This window comes from Arachis hypogaea, chromosome 5 (genome assembly GCF_003086295.3).
Source record: "Arachis hypogaea cultivar Tifrunner chromosome 5, arahy.Tifrunner.gnm2.J5K5, whole genome shotgun sequence".
NCBI classification, from domain to species: Eukaryota; Viridiplantae; Streptophyta; class Magnoliopsida; order Fabales; family Fabaceae; genus Arachis; species Arachis hypogaea.
The window spans coordinates 54,258,276-54,280,152 of record NC_092040.1 but is presented as its reverse complement, the minus strand read 5'-3'; positions in this window follow the sequence as shown (position 1 = coordinate 54,280,152).

Below are 21,877 nucleotides of genomic sequence, written 5' to 3'. Positions count from 1 at the left end.
GAGGGAAAGTGGTTTGAATTTGAAGGGTGAGGTTGGTGGGGATTTATGAAGGATGGATGTGAGTGGTGAAGAGAAAGATGGGATTTGATAGGTGAAGGGTTTTTGGGGAAGAGGTGTTGAGGTGATTGGTGAATGGGGGAAGAAGAGAGAGAGTGATGGTAGGGTCCTGTGGGGTCCACAGATCCTGTGGTGTCAAGGAAAAGGCATCCTTGCACCAAATGGCATCAAAATCCACGTTTTGAGCCAATTCTAGCGTTAAACGCCGGGCTGGTGCCCATTCCTGGCGTTTAACGCCAGGTTCTTGCCCTTTACTGGCGTTTAACGCCAGTCTGGTGCCCCTTTCTGGCGTTAAACGCCCAGAATGGTGCCAGACTGGGCGTTAAACGCCCAACTGCTAGGCTGACTGGCGTTTGAACGCCAGCAGCATCTTCCTCCAGGGTGTGCTGTTTTTCTTCTTGTTTTTCATTTTGTTTTTGCTTTTTTCATTGTTTTTGTGACTTCTTATGATCATCAACCTACAAAAAAGATAAAATAACAAAAGAAAATAATTAATTATAAAACATTGGGTTGCCTCCCAACAAGCGCTTCTTTATTGTCACTAGCTTGACAGAGGACTCTCATGGAGCCTCAGAAATGCTCAGAACCGTGTTGGAACTTCCCAACACCAAACTTAGAATTTGGTTGTGGCCTCCCAACACCAAACTTAGAGTTTGACTGTGGGGGCACTGTTTGGCTCTGTTTTGAGAGAAGCTCTTCATGCTTCCTCTCCATGATGACAGAGGGATATCCTTGGGCCTTAAACACCAAGGACTCTTCATTCACTTGAATGATCAGCTCTCCTCTATCAACATCAATCACAGCCTTTGCTGTGGCTAGGAAGGGTCTGCCAAGGATGATGGATTCATCCATGCATTTCCCAGTCTCTAGGACTATGAAATCAGTAGGGATGTAATGGTCTTCAACCTTGACCAGAACATCCTCTACAAGTCCATAGGCTTGTTTTCTTGAGTTGTCTGCCATCTCTAGTGAGAGTTTTGCAGCTTGTACCTCATAGATCCCTAATTTCTCCATTACAGAGAGGGGCATGAGGTTTACACTTGATCCTAAGTCACACAAGGCCTTCTTGAAGGTCATGGTGCCTATGGTACAAGGTATAGAAAACTTTCCAGGGTCCTGCCTCTTTTGAGGCAATTGCTGCCTAGACAAGTTATCCAGTTCTTTGGTGAGCAAAGGGGGTTCATCCTCCCAAGTCTCATTTCCAAGTAACTTGTCATTTAGCTTCATGATTGCTCCAAGGTATTTAGCAACTTGCTCTTCAGTGACATACTCATCCTCTTCAGAAGAAGAATACTCATCAGAGCTTATGAATGGCAGAAGTAAGTCCAATGGAATCTCTATGGTCTCATCTTGAGCCTCAGATTCCCAAGGTTCCTCATTGGGGAACTCATTGGAGGTCAGTGGGCGTCCATTGAGGTCTTCCTCAGTGGCGTTCACTGCCTCTTCTTCCTCCCAGAATTCGGCCATGTTGATGGCCTTGCACTCTCCTTTTGGGTTTTCTTCAGTATTGCTTGGGAGAGTGCTTGGAGGAAGTTCAGAAATTTTCTTGCTCAGCTAACCCACTTGTCCTTCCAAATTCCTAATGGAAGATCTAGTTTCAGTCATGAAACTTTGAGTGGTTTTGATTAGATCAGAGACCATGGTTGCCAAGTCAGAGGTATTCTGCTTAGAACTCTCTGTCTGTTGCTGAGAAGATGATGGAAAGGGCTTGCTATTGCTAAACCTGTTTCTTCCACCATTATTGTTATTGAAACCTTGTTGAGGTCTCTGTTGATCCTTCCATGAAAGATTTGGATGATTCCTCCATGAAGGATTGTAGGTGTTTCCATAGGGTTCTCCCATGTAATTCACCTCTTCTATTGAAGGGTTCTCAGGATCATAAGCTTCTTCCTCAGATGAAGCTTCTTTAGTACTGCTTGGTGCATTTTGCATCCCAGACAGACCTTGAGAAATCATATTGACTTGTTGAGTCAATATTTTATTCTGAGCCAATATGGCATTCAGAGTGTCAATCTCAAGAACTCCTTTCTTCTGACTAGTCCCATTGTTCACAGGATTTCTTTCAGAAGTGTACATGAATTGGTTATTTGCAACCATTTCAATAAGTTCTTGAGCTTCAGTAGGCGTCTTCTTCAGATGAAGAGATCCTCCAGAAGAGCTATCCAAAGACATCTTGGATAGTTCAGAGAGACCATCATAGAAAATACCTATGATGCTCCATTCAGAAAGCATGTCAGTGGGACACTTTCTGATTAATTGTTTGTATCTTTCCCAAGCTTCATAGAGGGATTCTCCTTCCTTCTGTCTGAAGGTTTGGACTTCCACTCTAAGCTTACTCAATTTTTGAGGTGGAAAGAACTTTGCCAAGAAGGCATTGACTAGCTTTTCCCAAGAGTCCAGGCTTTCTTTAGGTTGAGAATCCAACCATGTTCTAGCTCTGTCTCTTATAGCAAAAGGGAATAGCATCAGTCTGTAGACCTCAGGGTCAACCCCATTAGTCTTGACTGTGTCACAGATTTGCAAGAACTCAGCTAAAAACTGATGAGGATCTTCCAATGGAAGTCCATGGAACTTGCAATTCTGTTGCATTAGAGAAACTAATTGAGGCTTAAACTCAAAGTTGTTTGCTCCAATGGCAGGGATAGAGATGCTTCTCCCATAGAAGTCGGGAGTAGGTGCAGTAAAGTCACCCAGCACCTTCCTTGCATTGTTGGCATTGTTGTTGTTTTCGGCTGCCATTTGTTCTTCTTCCTTGAAGAGTTCGTTCAAGTGCTCTAAAGAGAGTTGTGCTTTGGCTTCTCTTAGCTTTCTCTTCAAGGTCCTTTCAGGTTCAGGATCAGCCTCAACAAGAATGCCTTTGTCTTTGCTCCTGCTCATAAGAAAGAGAAGAGAACAAGAAAGTGTGGAATCCTCTATGTCACAGTATAGAGATTCCTTAAGGTGTCAGAGGAAAAGAAGAATAGAAGACAGAAGTGGAAAATTCGAACTTAACAGAGAAAATGGAGTTCGAATTTTGCATTAAGGGATAGTGTTAGTCCATAAATAGAAGGATGTGAGAAGGAGGGAAGTTATTTTCGAAAATTAAGTGAAAAATTTAAAACATTTGTGAAAAACACTACTTAATTTTCGAAAATGAAAAAGGAAAAGAAATCAAGTGATTTTTGAAAAAGGTTTTGAAATTAGAAATCAGAAAGATTTGATTGAAAACTATTTTGAAAAAGATGTGGTTAAGAAGATATGATTGGTTTTAAAAAGATGTGATTGAGAAGATATGATTTGAAAAACATTTTTTTTTAAAAAGATTTGATTTGAAAATTAAAAACTTGACTAACAAGAAAAGATATGATTCAAACATTAAACCTTTCTCAACAGAAAAGGCAACATACTTGAAATGTTGAATCAAATCATTAATTGGTAGCAAGTATCTTTAAAAATGGAAAGAAATTGGTTTTGAAAAAGATTTGATTGGAAAATTGATTTGAAAAAGATTTGATTTTGAAAAACTTTGAAAACTTGAAAAAAAATTGATTTTGAAAACAAAATCTTCCCCCTTTGCCATCCTGGCGTTAAACGCCCAGAATGGTGCACATTCTGGCGTTTAACGCCCAAAACTACACCCTTTTGGGCGTTAAACGCCCAGCCAGGCACCCTGGCTGGCGTTTAAACGCCAGTCTATCTTCTTCACTGGGCATTTTTGAATGCCCAGCTTTTTTCTGTGTGATTCCTCTGCAGTATGTTCTGAATCTTCAATTCTCTGTATAATTGACTTGAAAAGACACAAATTAAAAATATTTTTGGATTTTTAATAATAAGGAATAATTAAAATGCAACTAAAATCAAATAATAATGCATGCAAGACACCAAACTTAGCAGTTTGTATACCATTGACACTAACAAAATGAGAATGCATATAATAAAACACTCAAGTCAATAGAATTCAAAGATCAAAACAAAGAAATCATCAAGAACAACTTGAAGATCACTTAGACATATGAATGCATGCAATTGACACCAAACTTATGATGAGACCAGACTCAAACAAGAAATATTTTTGGATTTTATGATTTTTTTTGTAAAATTTTTTTTTTGTGTTTTTCGAAAATTAAGTGGAAAAAGATATCAAAATTCTTAATGAGAATTCCAGGAATCAGTGCAATGCTAGTCTAAGACTCCGGTCCAGGAATTAGACATGGCTTCACAGCCAGCCAAGCTTTCAAAGAAAGCTTCGGTCCAAAACACTAGACATGGCCAAAGGCCAGCCAAGCCTTAGCAGATCACTGCTCCAAAAGCAAGATTGATGAAAAATCAACAAGCTCTTGTGATGATGAGTTGAAACCTCGGTCCAATGAGATTAGACATGGCTTCTCAGCCAGCCAGATTTCAACAAATCACCATGAAACTCTAGAATTCATCTTCAAGAATTTCGAAAAAAATAAATACCTAATCTAAGCAACAAGATGAACCGTCAGTTGTCCAGCCTAAACAATCCCCGGCAACGGCGCCAAAAACTTGGTGCGCGAAATTGTGAACAATACTTTTTCACAACTCTCATAATCCCCGGCAACGGCGCCAAAAACTTGGTGCGCGAAATTGTGAACAATACTTTTTCACAACGCTCATAATCCCCGGTAATGGCTCCAAAAACGTGGTAGCTCAATACCATGGCATTACACAACTTCGCACAACTAACCAGCAAGTGCACTGGGTCGTCCAAGTAATAAACCTTACGCGAGTAAGGGTCGATCCCACGGAGATTGTTAGTATTGAAGCAAGCTATGGTCATCTTGTAAATCTTAGTCAGGCAAACTCAAATGGTAATAGTGATGAACGAAAATAACACAAAGGTAAAGATAGAGATACTTATGTAATTCATTGGTAGGAACTTCAGATAAGCGTATGAAGATGCCTTCCCTTCCGTCTCTCTGCTTTCCTACTGCCTTCATCCAATTCTTCTTACTCCTTTCCATGGCAAGCTCGTGTAGGGTTTCACTGTTGTCAGCAGCTACCTCCCATTCTCGCAGTGAAAACTAATGCTCATGCACTCTGTCACAGTGCGGCTAATCACCGGTTTGGTTCCCTCCCCTACCGGAATAGAATCACTCTTTTGCGTCTGTCACTAACGCCCAGTAGGTTACAGGTTTGAAGCACGTCACAGTCATTCAATCATTGAATCCTACTCAGAATACCACAGACAAGGTTTAGACCTTCCGGATTCTCTTGAATGCCGCCATCAGGTCCTGCCTATACCACGAAGATTCTGATCTCACGGAATGGTTGGCTCGTTTGTCAGGCGAGCACTCGGTTGTCAGGCGATCAACCATGCATCGTGCAATCAGGAATCCAAGAGATATTCACCAAGCCTCAAATGCTTGTAGAACAAGAGTGGTTGTCAGTCACTTTGTTCATGAGTGAGAATGGTGATGGGCGTCAATCATCACCTTCATCAAGTTGAAGAACAAGTGATATCTTGGAACAAGAACAAGCGGAATTGAATGGAAGAACAATAGTAATTGCATTAATACTCGAGGTACAGCAGAGCTCCACACCTTAATCTATGGTGTGTAGAAGCTCCACCGTTGAAAATACATAAGCATAAGGTCTAGGCATGGCCGAATGGCCAGCCTCCCAATGATCTAAGAACTAAAATTGTCCGAAGATGATCTAGAGATCTAAAGTGATCAAAAGATCTCTAATACAATAGTCAAAGGTCCTACTTATAGAAAACTAGTAGCCTAAGGTGTACAGAAATGAGTAAATGACATAAAAATCCTCTTCCGGGCCCACTTGGTGTGTGTTTGGGCTGAGCAATGAAGCATTTTTCGTGCAGAGACTCCTCTTGGAGTTAAACGCCAGCTTTAGTGCCAGTTTGGGCGTTTAACTCCCATTTGGGTGCCAGTTCCAGCGTTTAACGCTGGGATTTCTTGAGGTGATTTTGAACGCCGGTTTGGGCCATCAAATCTTGGGCAAAGTATGGACTATTATATATTGCTGGAAAGCCCAGGATGTCTACTTTCCAACGCCGTTGAGAGCGCGCCAATTGGGCTTCTGTAGCTCCAGAAAATCCAACAGCATCAGCAGTCCTTACTTGGCGTTGAACTCCAATTGAGGCGCTCTTAACGGCGTTGGAAAGTAGACATATCCAGAGCTTTCCAGCAATATATAATAGTCCATACTTTATAAGGAAATTGACGACGTAACTTGGCGTTGAACGCCAAGTACATGCTGCTGTCTGGAGTTAAACGCCAGAAAAACGTCATGATCCGGAGTTGAACGCCCAAAACACGTTATAACTTGGAGTTCAACTCCAAGAGAAGCCTCAACTCGTGGATAGATCAAGCTCAGCCCAAGCATACACCAAGTGGGCCCCGGAAGTAGATTTATGCATCAAATACTTACTCATGTAAACCCTAGTAGCCAGTCTAGTATAAATAGGATAAGTTACTATTGTATTAGACATCTTTTGACAGTTTAATCTTTTGACTATTCGGTCACTTGATCATGGAGAGGGCTGGCCATTCGGCCATGCCTGAACCTTTTACTTATGTATTTTCAACAGTGGAGTTTCTACACACCATAGATTATGGGTGTGGGGCTCTGCTGTACCTCAAGTTTCAATACAATTATTATTACTTTCTATTCAATTCTCTTCTATTCTTATTCCAAGATATACGTTATACTTAACTTTGATGAATGTGATGATCCGTGACACTCATCATCATTCTCACCTATGAACGCGCGTGATTGACAACCACTTCCGTTCTACTCTAGGCCGGGCGCATATCTCTTAGATTCCCCAACAGAATCTTTGTGGTATAAGCTAGATAGATGACGGCATTCATGAGGATCCGGAAAGTCTAAACCTTGTCTATGGTATTCCGAGTAGGATTTTGGGATTGAATGACTGTGACGAGCTTCAAACTCCTGAAGACTGGGCGTGATGACAAACGCAAAAGAATCAAGGGATTCTATTCCAACCTGATTGAGAACCGACAGATGATTAGCCGTGCTGTGACAAAGCATAGGAACGTTTTCACTGAGAGGATGGGATGTAGCCATTGACAACGGTGATGCCCTACATACAGCTTGCCATGGAAAGGAGTAGGAAGGATTGGATGAATGTAATAAGAAAATAGAGATACGAGAGGAGCACAGCATCTTCACACACTTATCTGAAATTCCCACTATTGATTTACATAAGTATTTCTATCCCTTTTATTTTCTATTTATTTATTAATTTTTGAAAACCATAAACCAATTTAATCTGCCTAACTGAGATTTACAAGATAACCATAGCTTGCTTTATACCAACAATCTCTGTGGGATCGACCCTTACTCACGTAAGGTATTACTTGGATGACCCAGTACACTTGCTGGTTAAGTTGAACGTAGTTGTGATCACATATGCCAAAGAGCCATTAAATAAATCTCATGCAAATACAAAGAGGGCAATCACAATTTCGTCCACCAAGTTTTTGGCGCCGTTGCCGGGGATTGTTCGAGTATGGACAACTGACGGTTCATCTTGTTGCTCAGATTAGGTAATTTTATTTTCAAAAAGTTTTCAAAATTTTTCTTTTATTTTCATTTTTCTAAAAGAATATTTTCGAAAAATAAAATAAAAATACAAAAAAATTAGAAAATCATAAAAATCAAAAATATTTTGTGTTTCTTGTTTGAGTCTTGAGTCAATTTTTAAGTTTGGTGTCAGTTGCATGCTTTAAAAATTTTTCTTGCATTTTTCGAAAAAAATCCATGCATTCATAGTGTTCTTCATGATCTTCAAGTTGTTCTTGATAAGTCTTCTTGTTTGATCTTGATGTTTTCTTGTTTTGTGTCTTTTGTTGTTTTTCATGTGCATTTTTGCATTCATTTTTTCCATGCATTAAAGATTTCTAAGTTTGGTGTCTTGCATGTTTTCTTTGCATCAAAAATTTTTCAAAATTATGTTCTTGATGTTCATCATGATCTTCAAAGTGTTCTTGGTGTTCATCTTAGCATTCATAGTGTTCTTGCATGCATTATGTGTTTGATCCAAAATTTTCATATTTTGGGTCATTTTTTATGTTTTTCTCTCTCATCATAAAAAATTCAAAAATAAAAAAAAATATCTTTTCCTTATTTCTCTCTAAATTTTCGAATTTGATTTGACTTAGTCAAAAATTTTCAAAATTAGTTGTTTCTTACAAGTCAAGTCAAAATTTTCAATTTTAAAAATCTTATCTTTTCAAAATCTTTTTCAAAAATTATATCTTTTTCATTTTTTCTTTTTTCAAAAATTCTAAAAATATTTTTCAAAATATTTTCAAAATCTTTTTCTTATCTTTATATCATATTTTCGAAAATTCACTAATAATTAATGTGATTGATTAAAAAATTTGAAGTTTGTTACTTTCTTGTTAAGAAAGGTTCAATCTTTAAGTTCTAGAATCTTATCTTGTAGTTTCTTGGTAGTGAAGTAAGTAATTTTAAAATTTTTAAATTAAATCTTTTTATCTTTTATCTTATCTTTTTCAAAAATTTTATCTTTTTCAAAAATTGATTTCAAAATATCTTATATAACCTCCTATCTTCTTATCTTTTCAAATTTTGATTTTAATATCTTTTTCAACTAACTCTTTGACTTTTTGTTTGTTTCTTATCTTTTTCAAAACCACCTAACTATTTTTCCCTCTCTAATTTTCGAAAATATCTCATCTCTTTTTCCAAAATTCTTTTAAATTTTAATCTTATCTTATCTCTAATTTTCGAAAATTACTAACCCCTTTTTCAAAATTGTTTTCGAAATTCTCCCTCTCTTTTCTTATTCTATTTATTTATTTAATTACTAACACTCCTCTTCATCCCTCTTCCACCACCTCTATCCTTACCCATTCTTCTTCACTCTTCTTCCCTTTCTTCTTCTACTAACATAAAGGAATCTCTATACTGTGACATAGAGGATTCCTCTTTATTTTCTTGTTCTCTTCTTCCCTATATGAGCAGGAACAAGGAAAAAGACAAAAGCTTCCACCTATGAGTCATGGGAGATGGAAAGACTCATCTAAAGGGTTTATAGCTCAGTGGTAGAACATTTAACTGCAAATCAAGAGATCCCTGAGATACCTCAAGGGATACATGTTCCTCCACATAATTATTGGAAGCAACTAAGGATAAGAACACCAAAATCACTAGGGATCATGCAACAGAAGCAAGGAAGAGACATAAAGGAGCTCAAAAAGCACCATTGGACCTTCAAGAAGGCGCCACCCTCACTCAGGTGGACTCATTCCTTGTTCTTATTTTCCTTGCTTTTTCGGTTTTTATCCTTCATGTCTATTTATGTTTTGTGTCTCTACTTTATGATCATTAGGATGTAGTAACTATGTCTTAAAGCTATGAATAAAATCCATTAATCCTTCACCTCTCTTAAATGAAAAATGTTTTAATTCAAAAGAACAAGAAGTACATGAATTTCGAATTTATCCTTGAATTTAATTTAATTATATTGATGTGGTGACAATACTTTTTGTTTTCTGAATGAATGCTTGAACAGTGCATATTTTTGATCTTGTTGTTTATGAATGTCAAAATTGTTGGCTCTTGAAGGAATGATGAACAAAGAGAAATGTTATTGATGATCTGAAAGATCATAAAATTGATTCTTAAAGCAAGAAAAAGCAGTGAAAAAGCAAAGGCTTGCGAAGAAAAAAATGGCGAAAAAAATAGAAAGAAAAAGAAAAAAAAGCAAGCAGAAAAAGCCAATAGCCCTTAAAACCAAAAGGCAAGGGTAAAAAGGATCCAAGGCTTTGAGCATCAATGGATAGGAGGGCCCAAGGAAATCAAATCCAGGACTAAGCGGCTAAATCAAGCTGTCCCTAACCATGTGTTTGTGTCATGAAGGTCCAAGTGAAAAGCTTGAGACTGAGTGGTTAAAGTCATGATCCAAAGCAAAAGAGTGTGCTTAAGAGCTCTGGACACCACTAACTGGGGACTCTAGCAAAGCTGAGTCACAATCTGAAAAGGTTCACCCAGTTATGTGTCTGTGGCATTTATGTATCCGGTGGTAATACTGGAAAACAAAGTGCTTAGGGCCACAGCCAAGACTCATAAGTAGCTGTGTTCAAGAATTAACATACTTAACTAGGAAAGTCAATAACACTATCCGAAATTCTAAGTTCCTAGAGAAGCCAATCATTCTAAACTTCAAAGGAAAAAGTGAGATGCCAAAACTGTTCAGAAGCAAAAAGCTACAAGTCCCGCTCATCTAAGTAGAATTAATATTCATTGATATTTTGGAATTTATAGTATATTCTCTTCTTTTTATCCTATTTGATTTTCAGTTGCTTGGGGACAAGCAACAATTTAAGTTTGGTGTTGTGATGAGCGGATAATTTATATGCTTTTTGGCATTGTTTTTAGGTAGTTTTTAGTAAGTTCAAGCTACTTTTAGAGATGTTTTCATTAGTTTTTATGTTAAATTCACATTTCTGGACTTTACTATGAGTTTGTGTGTTTTTCTGTGATTTCAGGTAATTTCTGGCTGAAATTGAGGGACTTGAGCAAAACTCTGAAAAAGGCTGACAAAAGGACTGCTGATGTTGTTGGAATCTGACCTTCTTGCACTCGAAATGGATTTTCTGGAGCTACAGAACTCCGATTAGCGCGCTCTCAACGGCGTTGGAAAGTACACATTCAGAGCTTTCCAGCAATATATAATAGTCGATACTTTATAAGGAAATTGACGACGTAACTTGGCGTTGAACGCCAAGTACATTCTGCTGTCTAGAGTTAAACGCCAGAAAAACGTCATGATCCGAAGTTGAACGCCCAAAACACGTTATAACTTGGAGTTCAACTCCAAGAGAAGCCTCAGCTCGTGGATAGATCACGCTCAGCCCAAGCATACACCAAGTGGGCCCCGAAAGTAGATTTATGCATCAAATACTTACTCATGTAAACCCTAGTAGCTAGTCTAGTATAAATAGGATAAGTTACTATTGTATTAGACATCTTTTGACAGTTTAATCTTTTGACTATTCGGTCACTTGATCATGGAGAGGGCTGGCCATTCGGCCATGCCTGAACCTTTTACTTATGTATTTTCAACAGTGGAGTTTCTACACACCATAGATTAAGGGTGTGGAGCTCTGCTGTACCTCAAGTTTCAATACAATTATTATTACTTTCTATTCAATTCTCTTCTATTCTTATTCCAAGATATACGTTATACTTAACGTTGATGAATGTGATGATCCGTGACACTCATCATCATTCTCACCTATGAACGCGCGTGATTGACAACCACTTCCGTTCTACTCTAGGCCGGGCGCATATCTCTTAGATTCCCCAACAGAATCTTCGTGGTATAAGCTAGATAGATGGCGGCATTCATGAGGATCCGGAAAGTCTAAACCTTGTCTATGGTATTTCGAGTAGGATTCTGGGATTGAATGACTGTGACGAGCTTCAAACTCCTGAAGGCTGGGCGTGATGACAAACGCAAAAGAATCAAGGGATTCTATTCCAACCTGATTGAGAACCGACAGATGATTAGCCGTGCTGTGACAGAGCATAGGAACGTTTTCACTGAGAGGATGGGATGTAGCCATTGACAACGGTGATGCCCTACATACAGCTTGCCATGGAAAGGAGTAGGAAGGATTGGATGAATGTAATAAGAAAATAGAGATACGAGAGGAGCACAGCATCTTCACACACTTATCTGAAATTCCCACTATTGATTTACATAAGTATTTCTATCCCTTTTATTTTCTATTTATTTATTAATTTTTGAAAACCATAAACCAATTTAATCTGCCTAACTGAGATTTACAAGGTAACCATAGCTTGCTTCATACCAACAATCTCTGTGGGATCGACCCTTACTCACGTAAGGTATTACTTGGATGACCCAGTACACTTGCTGGTTAAGTTGAACGTAGTTGTGATCACATATGCCAAAGAGCCATTAAATAAATCTCATGCAAATCCACCAATGGTCAAGTGTTGATTCGGATCTTCTTGAGCACCTCCTCCAAATGAGCAATTATTCTGCACAAGAGTGATGAGCTGAGGTTTTAACTCGAAATTGTTGGCGTGTATGGTGGGCTTCTGAATGCTGCTCCCACAGTTGCCTAGGTTGGGATTGATATAAGAGCTTAACACTCTTCTATCCTCCCCAACATGATATGCTCTACCTCCTCCCCCATGGTTATTAGCCTCTTTTTCATGTTGGTTTTCTATGTTGCCTTCCATGTTTAGTTCAAAGTGTTCTTCCTCCTCTTCAGCACCGATTGCACGTTTCCCTCTTGCTTCCCTCCTTAATCTAAGGAGGGTCCTCTCTGGTTCAGAATCGAAAGAAGTTGAAGCCCCACTTCTTCTCCTTGTCATATCTTTTTCAAAATTTTCGAACCCACCCCTCTCCCCTTTAAATTCCCATTCGGCCATCCCCTTTCTCGCACCATTCAAAATTGTCTCTCCCTCTCTTCCTCTCCTTTCCTTTCTTTTGCTTGAGGACAAGCAAACCTCTAAGTTTGGTGTGCTTTTCGTGATCACTGAGCTAAGACTCACCAAGATCATGGGCCCTAAGGGAAAACAAACAAGCTCAAGAGGTAAGGAAGAGAATATTCCAAAACCACTTTGGAATCAAGAGAGGTTTTTAACCAAAGAACATGCAGACCATTATTACAAAGTAATGGGTCTGAGGTCAGTGACCCCGGAAGTTAAATTTGATCTGAAAGAAGATGAATATCCAGAGATCCAAGAGCAAATTTGAAACAAAGGCTGGGAAATCCTAGCTAATCCTGAGACAAAGGTAGAGAGAAATATGGTTCAGGAATTCTACTCAAATCTGTGGCAAACAGATAAACAGAGAATGTCTGGAACCACCTTCTATACCTTCCGAACTATGGTCAGAGGAAGGATTATCTACTTTCACCATGACAGCATAAGAGAGATCTTCAAGCTGCCTCAACTACAAGATGACTCGGAATCCTTTAATAGGAGAAGCAAGGGCGTGAACTGCAGGAACCGAAGTGCCAGAAGCTACCTCTTGAAGGGCCAGACACCCCATAGAATGAAGGAGCATCCACCTCCCAAAATAAAGGTTGTTGAGTCCTAATCTTAACTTTGTGATAACTCTGCTATTAGAAATCTATTTTTAGAGTCATAGGAATAGTAGTAATTAGTGTCCTTATTTTTCGTTTTTGATTTTATCCCCACTTAAGCTATAATTTATTTTTCTCATCATCATTAAATATGAATAAAATAGCAGATTTTTAGAGTAAGGAAGCAATTTTATCTTCGAGTTCTTAATATGAAAAATTCAAATTATTTATATATGGTGACAATACTCTTTATTCTCTGAATGAATTCTTGAACAGTGCATAAATTTTGATAGTAAAGTTTATGAATGTTAAAAATTATTGGCTCTTGAAAGAATGATGAAAAAGGAGAAATGTTGTTGATAATCTAAAAAATCATAGAATTGATTCTTGAAGCAAGAGAAAGCAGTGAAAAAAAAGAGAGAGGGAGAAAAAAAAAGAAAAAAGCAAGCAGAAAAAGCCAATAACCCTTTAATCCAAAAGGCAAGGGTGAAGAGGATCCAAGGCTTTGAGCATCAATGGATAGGAGGGTCTACAAGCATAAAATTCTGGCCTAAGCGGCTGAATCAAGCTGTCCCTAACCATGTGCTTGTGGCATGCAGGTCCAAGTGAAAAACTTGAGACTGAGTGGTTAAAGTCGTGATCCAACACAAAAAGAGTGTGCTTAAGAACTCTGGACACCTCTGACTGGAGACTTTAGCAAAGCTGAGTCACAATCTAAAAAGGTTCACTGAGTTATGTGTCTGTGGTATTTATGTATCTGGTGGTAATACTGGAAAATGTAATGCTTAGGGCCACGGCCAAGACTCATAATGTAGCTATGTTCAAGAATCAACATGCTAAACTAGGAGAATCAATAACACTATTTGAATTTGGAGTTCCGATAGATGCCAGTCATTCAGAACTTCAAAGGATAAATGGAGATGCCAAAACTATTCAGGAGCAAAAAGCTACTAGTCCCACTCATCTAATTAGAATTTAAGCTTCATGTACACTCTGAGATGCTATTGCATCTTGATTTTCTTTGGACTATTTCGTTCATCTAGTTGCTTGAGGACAAGCAACAGTTTGAGTTTGGTGTTGTGATGACCGGATATTTTATACGCTTTTTGGGGGTATTTTCATATAGTTGTTAGTAGGATTTAGCCACTTTTAGTATATTTTTATTAGTTTTTATGCAAAAATCATATTTTTGGATTTCACTATGAGTTTGTGTATTTTTCTGTGATTTCAGGTATTTTCTGGCTGAAATTGAGGGACCTAAGCAAAAATCTGATTCAGAGGCTGAAAAAGGACTGCAGATGCTGTTGGATTCTGACCTCCCTGCACTCGAAGTAGATTTTCTGGAGCTACAAAACTCCAAATGGTGCACACTGAATTGAGTTGGAAAGTAGACATCCAGGGCTTTCCAGAAATATATGATAGTTCATACTTTGAGCGAGTTTTGATGACGTAAAATAGCGTCAAAACGCCAGCTCTCTGCCCTTTTTTGGTGTCAATACGCCAGAACTGATATAAAAGTTAGAGTTAAACGCCCAAACTGGCACCAAAGCTGGCGTTTAACTCCAGGAATAGCCTATGCACGTGAAAGCTCCAATGCTCAGCCCAAACACACACCAAGTAGGCCCCAGAAGTGGATTTCTGCTCTACCTATCTTAGTTTACTCATTTTCTGTAAACCTAGGTTACTAGTTGAGTATAAAAACTACCTTTAGAGATTTATTTTGTACATCATGACATTTTCACGTTTTACATTGTATCTCTATGGCATGAGTCTCTAAACTCCATTGTTGGGGGTGAGGAGCTCTGCTGTGTCTCGATGGATTAAGGTAATTACCACTGTTTTCTATTCAATCACGCTTGTTTCCATTCTAAGATATTCATTCGCACTTAAACAGGATGAATGTGATGATCCGTGACACTCGTCACCATTCTCAATTTTTGAATGCGTGCCTGACAACCACCTCCGTTCTATCTTAGATTGAATGTGTATCTCTTAGCCTCCAGTCCGAAAGATCGGAGTCTTCGTGGTATAAGCTAGGATTATTGGCAGCCATTCTTGAGATCTGGAAAGTCTAACCCTTGTCTGTGGTATTCCAAGTAGGATCTGGAAGGGATGACTGTGATGAGTTTCAAACTCGTGTGTGTTGGGCGTAGTGACAAACGCAAAAGGATCACTGGATTCTATTCCAACATGATCGAGAACTGACAGATGATTAGTCGTGCGATGACAGCGCACATGGACCAGTTTCACTGAGAGGATGGAAAGTAGCCATTGACAACGTTGACACCCTACACATAGCTTGCCATGGAAGGAGCCTTGCATGCGTGAAGAAGAAGACAGTAGGAAAGTAGAGATTCAGATGACAGAGCATCTCTAAAACTCCAACCTGTCCTCCATTATTGAATCACAAGTACCTTTTATTTCATGCTCTTTTATTACTTTGCAAACAAAAAACCCTTTTTATTATCAATCTCCTGACTAAGAGTTACAAGGTAACCATAGCTTGCTTCAAGCCGACAATCTCCGTGGGATTGACCCTTACTCACTTAAGATATTACTTGGACGACCCAGTGCACTTGCTGGTTAGTTGTGCGGAATTGTAAGTGTGATTGCAATTTAGTGCACCAGCAGCATAGGCTAATAGAAGTCTTATAGCTTCTATTCGGGAAACAGGGGCAAAGGATTCATCAAAGTCTATTCCTTCTTCTTGGTCATATCCTTGTGCCACTAGCCTTGCTTTGTTTCTTGCAATGCTAGCATCCTCTCCTAGCTTGTTCTGAAAAATCCACTTGGTGCCGGTCACTTTCTTTCCTTTCGGCCTTGGAACCAATGTCCACACTTGGTTCTTCTTAAACTCAAGAAGCAAATCTTCCATTGCCTTTACCCAAGAAGGGTCATCAAGGGCTTCCTTGACATTTTGAGGCTCCATTTGAGAGAGAAGGGCAATGTTTGTTCCTTCACTTGCCTTTCTAGTTGATGACCGAGTTTTAACCCCTTGAGAGACGTCCCCAATGACAAATTCCTCAGGATAATTCTTCAAGAATCTCCATTCACGAGGTCTGGTATACTTGGAGGCAGATTCAGTTACCAAGGGGTTATGGGAACTGCTGGTTTCATGATCTTCTTCAGATTCATGAGACAAAATGGAATTGTCTCTTAAATTTTTAGCCACTGCAGTTTCTGTTTCAGCTTGTCCAGAATGTTTATTTTCATGAATTTGTGCAGTCTTATTGTCCTTTTGAGCTTGATTCCCTGCATCACAATCTTCCAAAATACTTTACACCAAATTAGTATCATAAAATGTAACATGTATGGACTCCTCAATAATCCTAGCATCTTGATGATAAACTCGATATGCTTTACTAGTTGTGGAATATCCTACAAATAAACACTTATATGCCTTTGGATCAAATTTCCCCAAATTATCTTTGTTATTAAGAACAAAACATTTGCATCCAAAGATGTGCAAGTAGTCCAAGTTTTGTGGGTAACCTTTCCAAAGTTCATAAGGGGTTTTTTTCAAAAATTTCCTTATGATTGTTCTATCCAAAATGTGGTAAGCTGTGTTAACCGCTTTAGCCCAAAGGAATTTTGGAACATTGCTCTCACAAAGCATAGCACTTGTCATTTCTTGAATGCTTTTATTTCTTCTTTTCGCAACACCATTTTGTTGTGGTGTGCTTGGACAAGAGAAGTTGTGAGATATTATAAATTCCTCACAAAAAGGATTCAAATAAATTATTTTCAAATTCAGTTCCATGATCACTTTTTATAGAAGAGATCTTTAAATCCTTTTCATATTGAAATTTTTTGCAAAAGATTTCAAAGGACAAAAAGGCTTCATTTTTGTGTGCAAGAAATAAAACCCAACCAAACTTGGAATAGTCATCCACAATCACTAAACCATAATGTTTACCACTTATGCTTTGAGTTCTTGTTGGAACAAACAAATCAATATGTAGCAATTCAAATGGCCTTTTAGTAGAGATGTCTTCCTTTGGTATAAATGAACTTTTTGTTTGTTTTCCCATTTGGCAAGCATCACAAGTGATGTCTTTGTCAAATCTTATCAAAGGAAGACCTCTTACTAACCTTTTCTTTACAAGTTTGTTTATTTGAAACATATTTGCATGGCCCAATCTCTTGTGCCATAGCCACTTTTTAGATTCTTTAGAATGAAAACAAGCTACATTTTGATCCTTTAGTTCATCAAGGGTAAGTCCATACACATTATGACAATGCTTGGCAATAAAAAGCACTTCATTGATCTTTTCATTTACAACATAACATTCAAGTCTTTTAAAAGTTACTAAATATCTTAAGTCACACAACTAACTTATACTCAAAAGATTGTGCTTCAACCTACTTACCAAAAAGACATCATCAATGAAAGTAGAGTGATTGTTACCTACTTTTCCAATAGCAATTATTTTACCTTTTCCATCATCTCCAAAGGTCACAAAACCTCCATCAAACTTGTTTAGTTTGATAAAGTAAGTTGACCTTCCAGTCATGTGCTTTGAGCATCCACTATCAAAGTACCACAAATCCCTTTTGTTCTTGGATGCTAGGCAAATCTGCATGAAAAACTTCAAGTAACCTTAGGTATCCAAATTAATTTGGATCCTTTGAAATTAATCTATCTTGGTTGCCCAAGTGCATTGAAATAACGCACAACATTGTAGGTTTGGTTTCCCACAATTTTTTTTCAATGAAGCATTAGGAATATGAGTGACCAAATTTCTTACAATTTAAACAATGATTTTCTGATGCATATTTCTGAAATTGAGATGATTTATTATGCTGGAAATGATTAAAGGACTGGAATTTTCTGGTTTTTAGAAGAGGTGCTCTTCTTTTGACAAACTAATTTTTATTGAAATTGTTTCTCTTTGCAAAAGTGCTCCAACCAAAATTTTTTGGAACATTTGGACTTTTCGAATATGAGGTTTTGTTATAAATTGGTGGATTTTTAAAAGCAACCTCCCTATTCAAAATGTATCCCAGACCTGGCCTATTTGATGTTGTTTCGGTTTGTGAGAAAGGCTCAGTTTCACTAGTGTGAAATTCATCAGATTCCTCCTCATGTGTGGAAGCATTTCCAAGACCAGATCTGTTGGAAGTGGATTTAGTTTTTGTTGAAGATGCCACAAATTTTATAGAGGAATCATTAAAAACTGCACTTTTCTTGGTTATATAACCTAAACCAGATTTTTCGAACAATGGTCTTTGACTTGCAAATAATTTGTCCAAGCTACTAGAACTTTGAACAAATTTTGCTAAGTCACCGTTCAGCCTTTTAATCATTTCATTTAATCTTTCATTTTCAGCAATCAGCTCTTGAGAAGGATCCACAATGTGCTTTCCTTTAAGTTTTTCAAGTTCAGATTTTAGAAATCTATTTTCTTCAATAATATCTAAAGCACATTCAGTTTCCTTTACCTTTTCTCTCAAAAAATTATTTTCAACTTTTAATACATCTTTTTCAGATCTGCATTTATTGTACTTATCCAACAGTTTTGAGGTGTTCAGTGTAAAATCATCAATTATAGCATGTAAATCATCTATAGACAAATCATAGTAATTTACCTCATCAAGATGATTCTTTCTAGCCATGAAGCAGATTTTATTTTCACCTTCAGAATCTTCTTCCTTATTTGAATCGTTCTCAAGATCTTCCTAAGATGCCATGAGCACTCTCTTCTTTTCTTTCTTCCCTTTGTCCTCCTTCTTGAGCTTCGGACAGTTTAGCTTGAAATGTCCAACCTCCTTGCAATGATGACACGTCACCTTGCTCAAGTCTATCTTATGTTCCTTTGAGCTTAAACCCTTGTACTTGCCCTTGATCTTCATCATCCTTCTAAATCTCCTAACAAAAAATATAAGCTTATCATCTGAAATACCATCCCTAGACTCACTCTCTTTTGACTCTATTTTTGACTTGAGGGCTATTCCTTTTTTCTTTGAGTCCGGGTTTGTGTGTGTGGTTTCATAGGCAAGGAGATTTTCTCTCAGCTCATCATAAGTTATAGGGCTTAGGTTATTGCTCTCGACTAGGACAGTGGCAGTGGTTTTCCATTCTTTTGTGAGGCTTCTAAGGAGTTTTCTCACTAGGATTTGTTCTGAGTAGTTTGTACCCAAAGCATCAAGGTTGTGATTATGATTGAGAATCTCTCAAACACTTTATCAATGCTTTCTCCATCCTTCATATTAAACATCTCATACTCTTTTCGCAGCATATCAATCCTCGTTTCTTTGACCTGTTTAGTGCCTTCGTGTGTAACCTGGAGTTTTTCCTAGATTTATTTGGCTGTCTTATATCTAGACACCTTTCGGTACTCTTCAAAGCTCATGGCACAGTAAAGAAGGTTGATGGCTTTAGCATTCAGCTCCATTTTCGTCTTGTCGTCTTCATTTCATTCAGCTTCTTCTTTTGGAGTCACCACTCCATCAGCACTTATTTTTGTTGAAATCTTGGCACCACTCACAACAATCTTCCATATGTTGTAGTCAATGGATTGGATGAAGATTCTCATCCTCTCTTTCCAGTAGGCATAGTTCTTCCCATTGAAGAAGGGTGGCCTGTTGTTTGACTGGCCTTCAATTAGAGTATAGGCAACTGTGGTTGTGCCCAAGTTATTCACCATTGGACCTTTACGCTAAGAGGTGAAGTTTGATTCTTGAGACCTTAGCTCTTGATACCAATTGAAGGTTGTAGAAGGCTTAGAGAAGGAGGTTGAATATATGACCTTCTTTTACTTTAATAAATTAACCCTTTTAAAGCAACTTAGCAATCTGAATCTGTTTGAACTCAGCAGCGGAAAATTTATGAGACAATTTCATTTTGTCTCATGAATATCAGAAAACAGAACAGAGCAGGAAAGAGAGAAGCTGACACCATCATGTATCCTGGTTCGGTTGCCTTGTACAATGCAACCTACGTCTAGTCTCCACCACAACAGTGGTGGAATTTTCACTATAGTTAAAGTGTTACATACACCAATTTCACATGATTGACACAATCTCTTTCACACTCAAGTTCTAACCTAACTTGAATATGGCTATGTAAATACCTAACTCTTCACTTTTAGTGCTAACCCAACTAAGAAAGGGAAACCTCACAAGTACAAGATATAAGACACAGACTTACCTAAAGAAATCTGAATTAACTCTAGGCTTTTTACTCAAGTGTATCACTCTGCCTCTTTTCACTCTTAGGATTTTACTTGAGCTCTCTCATTATGTCTTTTACCTCAAGAAATTACAGATAGATAACCTTTAAAAAGAAAATTACAATCTGTAAAACATAAAGGAGATTAATGCTTCAACAGCCTCTTTGCTATATGATAAACTAGATTTGCTAGAATTTGATTCAATTCTTCATTCTGGCAAAATGCTCCTTTGACTAGGAAACACTGTCCAGTTAGATGAACTTCTTTAAAGACCTCTTCTCAGAACATACACCTCAAGAGCACTAGTTATCTCTCCTTGGCTTCTGAATGATCAAAGCTATTCTTTTGTATCTCCATGCATGTTGTTGAGTTGCTGTCTCCTAGGTCAACTCTTGAGCTTTGAGCTTCCCCAACCCATCGTCTCACTTTTTCCCATTAATCCTCAAAATAGGAACTTTGGTTCTAACCTTCTCTTGTTGACCAAAAGTCACATATAAGTAGAAACAGATATCTTCAATGGTAAACCCAGATCTTGGCCATTGAAAAAACTACTTGGTCCCCAAGACATTATTTTAACCGTAGATACACAGCAGTGTAGAATAGAAATAAACTTTTCCATGTATCCCAAGATGGAGTGGCAGAGAATTGAAGATGAAGAGAAGAAAATGAGATGCATGTAAAAGGAAATAAAATCACTTTTAACTTCTGACCTCTTCTTGATACAGATTGATGTGGGTGATTAGACTTCACCCTTTCTTGCTTAACCTTCTCTTTCTTGTTTCTTTGGTGAACAACTGAGGAACTAAGCATTCTCTCTCCCTCTCTGATTTCTGACCAAGATGAAAAAGTGAACGTTGTTTTTGGTGAATGCAAATGAGAGGGATCATCTTGGAGTGATGGAGACAGGCTTGGATTGGTTTTGATTCATGCAGCCCGTTTGATTTTCTTGGCCCATCTAACTCCATTTCTTTGATTTCTTTGGGCTGTTGTTGTTTTTGTAACCTACCAGCCTTGTTTATATTTTCCATTCAATTGGGCTGCTGCTTTGTATTGATTTTTGGCCTGCATCTCTTAATAAAAAATAATCAACACTAATTGGGTAACTAGCCCAGTAATCTAATATTTGTCATCATTAATGATATTAGTTAATTTCTTAACTCAACAAACTTGGTTTATAATAATATTTTTAATTACAAAGACTTTAATGTTTGTGAATATAAAAATTAAAATTTTTTATGCCTTTAGAAATTATAATAGTTAAAAGCAAAAAAGAAAAGTAAAAAACAGAAGAGATTTTTTATGCCTTTATATATATATTATTTAATAGTTAAAAGTAAAAAAAAAAGAGAATATTTGGCGAACTTAGCCCGCCAGTCCGTCGTTAGGCGGGGCGGGGCGGACTTCCCCGCTTGCCACCGCCTACATGCGTCTATGGGATGTCGTTCGCACCCATTCAGATGGTGGAGACGACTGATGAATCCATATTTGACAAAATATTTTAGCTTGAATTGAGTGGTTTCATCACATAAACTCATACTTATTCACCAAAATAGCATACTTTTG